Here is a 6,847-nt window from a genome sequence, read left to right as displayed (position 1 = left end):
CCTTGACTTCTGTAACACGCTCTACGTGGGGCTACCCTTGAAGACGGTCCGGATACTTCAATTGGTTCAAAATAGAGCTGCCAGGCTGCTGACGGGGACTGGGTGTTATGTTCACATGACTCCAGTCCTCCGTCAGCTTCACTGGCTTCCCATTGAAGTCCGGGCCCAATTCAAGGTGTTGGTGATGACCTATAAAGCCCTAAGCGGCTTGGGTCCTGGTTACCTGAAGGAGCGCTTATGTCCATATACTCCTGCCCGCCCCTTGAGATCTGCGGGAGAGGCCCTTCTCCGGGAACCCTCCATGTAAGAAATTAGGAGGGTAGGTACTTGGAGGAGGACTTTCTCTGCGGTGGCGCCCAATCTATGGAATGCGCTCCCCAGAGAGGTCCGCCTGGCGCCGTCGTTATTTGTTTTTCAGCGCCAGGCGAAGACCTTTTTATTTAAGCGGCATTTTAAATGTTAATATTATTGAATTTTATCTGGGGAGGTCATCTGGAGTTAAGGGCTGAAGGTGTTGCCAATATTTATTTATTTATTTATTTAAAACATTTCTATGCCGCCCCATTTGCCGAAGCCTCGGGGCGGCATAGAAATGTTTTAAATAAATAAATAAATAAATATTGGCAACACCTTCAGCCCTTACCTCCAGATGACTTCCCCCAGTGGTTTCATGTTGACTACAATAGCTTGGGGGATAAAATAGAGCCTTGTGGTACTCCAGGGGCATAGTGCAGAGCAATAGACCCCCCGGCACCATCTTCTGGAATTGGCCAACTGGTACGAGTGGAACCAGTGCAAAGCCATGCCTCCAACTTGTAACCCCAGCAGTCCATCCAGGAGGATATCATGGTTGATCATATCAAACACCCTTAAGAGGTGCAGGAGAATCAACAGGGTTGCATTCTCATGTCTCTTTCCTAGTAAAGGTCATCCCACAGGGCAACCAAGGTAGTTTCCCTTCAAAAAAAAATGAGACCTGATTGAAATGGATCTAGATAATCTAGAATGTCTTTTTCCTTGAAGAACTATTAGAATTTCAGGAACAGCAGAAGAGACAGCAGGCACTGACTGGGAGTTGCAAAGTCATATATAGCATGTGGTCTACATCATGGTCTATATATACTTACATAGAAGACTTTTTACTCCAGTTGCAGTTCTTTAGCTGAGAGACAGCCAGCTTCAATATTTTGGAGTGGGGAGGGGAGTTGTTCAGTGGGCGATGGTTCAGAAACCAGAAACTGAATAACACAACTCCCTTCACATGTATTCAGGATTTATAATAAAGGTGGCACTGTACAGTGTTTGAAGCTCAGAGTAATAAAGCACACAAACCTGACTTGCCCTTGGCATGACATTCAGATCCCTCAAAGGGAGATCCACTATTAATGTTTCTATTATTTTTTAGATATACGCTGACGAAGATCAGCCTCTGAATTTGGAGGCTTATTTTGTATTGGATGCATGGAAGGAGGTAAGGCAGCAGCAATCTGTGTCACTATTATATGCCTGTATATGCTCTGCCTGTTTTATCTAGATATCTAGAATGTGGCCAAAAATGGCTAAAGTGCCAAGGAAGGGGAAGAAAGGAAGCTGGGGTGCTGACAGGAACTGGCATAAGGAGATAGCTGCAGTCCCCTCCCCTTGCTTTCCTCTGCTCCAGCTTGCCACATTTTGCCTTCTCCAAGACTCAGTTGTAACTGGGGGCAAGGGGACTGGTGCGGTTCTTTTGTCCCAGCTGCAAGAGGACAGGATGGGGACTCAGCCTTTATTCACAGGATCTCAGAGCTGGGACTCTGCATAATCCATAATTATGTCCGAAGGCCATAGGATTGCTCCTGGAGTGAAAAGAATGGGTGATTTTTAAAACTACAAAATAATCAAAATTAAAATAAGATGTGCCCCATGCCTAATGACCTAAGGCAGGTATTTACTAAAGACAGGACCTTTCAGTAGTTGTATCATCATCATCATCATCATCATTTTTATTATTGCATTAAATTTCTATACTACCCTTAGTCTAAGCTCTCTGGTCAGTTCACGACATTTTAAGTCACCCATCCAGATTTCAAGCAGCCATAACGCTGCTTAGCTTCCAAAATTAGATAGGATCAGGTACTTCAAGCTATACAGAAGCTAGAGAGGTTCACCTGGTACCTAAACAATTGACTTTTTATTTTCATAGGCTTTTTTACTCCTTTAGTTTGTTTTTAAATGTTTGAATTGTGTCTTTAGGGCTTTTCTTGATGCTAGTTTTTATTATGGTTTTGTTCTGTTTCAAAATTGTATAGGTTTTATATTATGTTTTATCATGTTCTTTTGGGAGGTTTTTAATTTTCGTGAACCACAGAGAGCTTTGGCTATTGGACAGTATATTTATTACACTGAATTTGTACCCTGCCTTTTAAACTTTTGTGAGGAATCCAAGGCAGCTTATATAGTTCTCCCCGTTTCATTTTGTCCCTCACAACAACAACCCTGTGAAGTTAGGTTGAGATCCTAGGATGAGCCCAAACTCACTGGTGAGCTTCATGACTGAGTGGGGACTAGAACATGGCTTTTTTGGTCCCCAGTCTAGCATTTTGACCACCACACCAGCTCTAGAAAGCTAATAAACAAAGACAAGGCCACCAAATGGCCACATAAATTTGTTTTGTTGGCTATTAGCCAGCCCTGCTTTAGGAACTAATATTATGGTGCCAGTATATGTAAGTTCTCTCTATCAGGAAATTTGTGATTTTTTTAAAAAAGGCAGTGAGGACTTATTGGAGTACCAGAATAAGCATAAATGTTTCCAAATATATATCAGCTCCTGTCACTTCACTATAACTGCTTTTTTTAATGGAAACAACACAAGAGCAAATGGAATCAAAAACTCTAAAGTGCTAATCCCTAAACGTGATACTGAGTATGCGTTCTAATTCCGACTCCCTTCTTCCCCTTGCCATGTGTATCTGCCAGGAATGTTTGCTGCACTGCATTCCTTCCCTTCTTATGCTGACTATGTCTGTGCCAAAGTTAAACTATTTGGCAAGATTCAGTCATGCTGGTGGGGTTTTTTATGAGCCTCATTTGAGTACAAAAATATGTTTCCTAATCATTTGTTCTGCTGATCTTTGATACTCCCACAGTAGCATCAGAGGGCTGCTGATACTGCTTATCAGCATGTACACACATCACAATATTTTTTAGTGTGGCCTGTAGCGTATCTTTTTAGAGAATGCCAGAGTCCCCTTAGCGGAGATAAAGCTGTATGTCAAATGCAGCTTGTCAGCTGTGATGTGGATTGTGGCATTCCATAGCAAATAAGACAAACCAATGTGTCATGCTTTTGATATAACTCGGTGGGAGTCGAGCATACACACTCTATGCACATCCTGTATTCCCTATTTTTCTAAGCTTGCTAATCCAGGCCTCTGGAGTTCCTTCAAAAATCTGACATCAAAATAATGCCATTAACATAGGGGTGTCCTCAAATATGCCCTCTATGAAAGTAAGTGAAGAGCTAAGAGACAACAGCAGCATTCACAAGGGAAGAAGTAAAAGTAATGATACAAATGCGGAAAGAGAACAACCCTAATTATGCAATTGTTTCCTACTATCGCAACCTGAGATCCTCCAGTAGTTTTAGATTACAGCACCTACAGTGCATGATCATTAGCCATACTAGCTGAAACTGCTGGAAGCTGTAGTCCAAAACATTTGGGAAAGGCTGTCCAGTGTCTGCCTGCCTGCCTGCCTTCCTTCATCACTCCAAGTAGTGCTTTCCATAATCCAAGGGCAGATGAATGAATTCTTAGATTTGTGAATCTTTCAGTAGCAGTTTTGGCTGACCCCATGACTAGTTAGCAGCATTGTATACCCTTAAGCTTGCTTTGGGATTATTGGTCCTTAAAAATGGGTGAGTCTGCAGGTGAGATGACATGCTCATATGTATCACCAGACGACTTACATGTGTGGGACAGTCATTCTAGATCAAACATCAGCATAGTCAGCTCAAATACAACACTTTCACTATAGTCATGCTTACATGCATTTCATCGAGCACCGAATGCACTGAATATATGGAATAACTGCTCAGCAGGTGTCATTTGCAGTAGCTGCACATAAATATTTGGTAAACCACCCACCTCAAACAACCTGTCCAACTAGTGGGACAATATTACTATAAAAGCAAGAACATGCTGTCATTTTACCACTTGGAAGGTTAATAAAAATCACAGACTTTCCATTTTGGTAAAATATACATTATTGCATGTTATCAGTTTGGAAGTATTCCCCTGTATTCATCACCACATAATGGCGCAATTAGAGCAGCGTGCAACACAGCCTTTTGCAATCTGATGCCAGCTAAAACTCCCATCATCCAGGGCACCAGGTTTGGGCAAGTCTGGTGTAGGAGGATTCACTGTTGAAAGGATGCAGATTGATGCAACTATCATGCTTTTCCTCAACTAATCCAGGGAGTAGTGGTTCTACCAGAAGTGTCTATCAGAGAGGAGGGTCTGTCTTGAGACCCTCATGTAGCGATGACAGCTTGAAAACCTATTTAACTTCGTGGTGTGGATAGGGTGGAATGTAGGCTGGGGCTTGTCTCACAGGAGAATTTTGCTGTACCAGCAGCACCGGCTGAGCTTAATCTGTATGTGGCAGGGTTATATAAGAATTACTCAGCCAGAACAGAAGTCCCCTATAGGGAGCCAGCAGCCTCTGTGAATTGTAAAAGGAGCTCTCAGCTTCTTCCCTAATTCTATCATTGACAGCTTGCTAGTGACTTAAACCTTCTGTTCTCTACAGCAGTTTGCTATATGAAACCTGAAAGTAGAGAACGTACAATTTTGAGCTGATTTGTATCAAGCATTGCATTTATGTTTGCATGCATTAAGTGATTTTCAAAGGCTTCTTATACGTATGTATAGACCATACATGAACTTGCCTCCATCCATGATCAGAAAGGAAATCCCATCTTTTCATTGTCTGATTGCTTCACAGTTCTGCTCTGAGTATGATTGTGTAAGAGGGCTACTAAGCCTTTTAGCTCAAGTAACACTATACAGACTGAGTCCTGTGCTAGTTGCTATGGCAACAATCTTTTTTTTTAACCCTTTAACAGTAAAATCAATAATTGCCTAAATCTGCAAAAAACTATTTTAGGTTTGATGTTTTTATCTGTTCTAGGAATATCCCTCATTGTTGTATGCTCAAAAGGAAAGAAACTACAGTACATGAGAATAATCATGTATTCCTAGAAGGGTATATACATTATGGTCCCCCGTTTTATAATGTTACCCAGTGGGCATGGGTAATCTGCCATTAAACTTCATCTTTTAGTTTTTCCTTTGTGAGATAAAGGAAAGTCAGTTAGATTTACCAGCAGGTTAATAAAGTACAAATGAGAGTGATCCAAAGTTTATGTTATATAATGCACCTACGCATTTCTGAGAGCTTTGGATTTAGTCACAGAAACAAGGGTGCAATTTTGAATTTACTTAACCAGAAATAAGCCCTATAGAAATAGTAATAAAAATTAAAGGATATACTTTAAGGGACTGGGCTTTTTAAAGGATGAGGCAACCTTCCAGGGTAGCTTGTCTGACTTTCAAATATACAGTTCTGATGCACAAGGGTTCTCTTTTCGAACTTTCAACTTCTCGTAGTAAGCATTTCCAGCGTGCCAGACCTCTAGCATCTGTTTCAGGTGATGTTCCAGGGCAGCAGAGGGGAGCAAGGCTTAGCTCATGGACCACTTGTGACCTCCATGGTATTTCCCCCAGTAGTCTCTCTTTGGTCCTCTGCCACCAGCATAGCTCTGACCATCGCTATGGCACTGGTCATCACTGGTCACTTCTGTCAGATTCCCATCAATTTGGTGAGAAATAAGGCATGTAGGGATTACAGATTCACTAGGAATCTAGCCACAACATTACTTCCAGTGGCATGGAAGGGGAGCAGTTCACAGAGGATTCCAGGTTGGGGGCAATGCAGCCCTCCAGTCCACTGAAGTCACCTATCCCTGAAGTAAAAGCATGGCAGCAATCCTCAAGCACAATTCTGTAATGTCTACTGGAAGTAAGTACCACTGAAATCAGTGGGGACTATTCTTAGAGAAGGCTGGAATCCTAAACACATTTACTGGTGAGTAAGCACTCCTAAATTCAGTAGGACTTAGCTTCTGAGTAGACACATTTAAGACTGGGCTGTTAGTCACATATGTGTATGTTCTATTCATGTCTAGGGGATGATAAGCATTGTTATCATTTCTAAAGTGATTTTGATGTGCAGTTTATGTCCAGGACAAAGCAAAATCCAGAAAATCAGAATAATATTAACATTGAATAGGTGGATTCAGACTTAATTACATTAAGTTCTGTTGATTTTAATGGATCTACTAAATCTGGATCAAACTCAATAAATTTATTTTTCTTCCTTTCTCAATGTATCCATGAACCCCAAAGGCCAGCCCAACCCAATAGTTCTCACAGAGCTCCCAGTGCATTTCTGATCATACAAGTTTGCTGCAGTCAAAAAGAGGCAAGCAGCCATCAGAAACCCCATTTTTCATGTCCTTCTTGGACTGAACTTGATGAGCAATGTCACCTAAAATAACGTGGTGTCTTCCAGATGTGTTGGACTACAACTTGCAGCATTCTACAACATCCAGGAATTCTCCAGTTAGGGAATTAGAGAATATTAGAGAATATTATGGGGTATCATCATGACCTCAAGTTGTGGTATCACACTCAACTACAGCTTTGAATGTGTGTGTCTATGTGCTTATAGACACACACACACATGCAAACTTCATCTAGCTGTTATAAAATCTGACAAGTCTACTGGAAAACAAGCAAGC

This window comes from Varanus komodoensis, unplaced genomic scaffold (assembly GCF_004798865.1).
Source record: "Varanus komodoensis strain SLA01 unplaced genomic scaffold, ASM479886v1 scaffold10, whole genome shotgun sequence".
Lineage (NCBI taxonomy): Eukaryota > Metazoa > Chordata > Lepidosauria > Squamata > Varanidae > Varanus > Varanus komodoensis.
The sequence above is the reverse complement of the archived record's forward strand: the minus strand, read 5'-3'. Positions refer to the sequence as shown.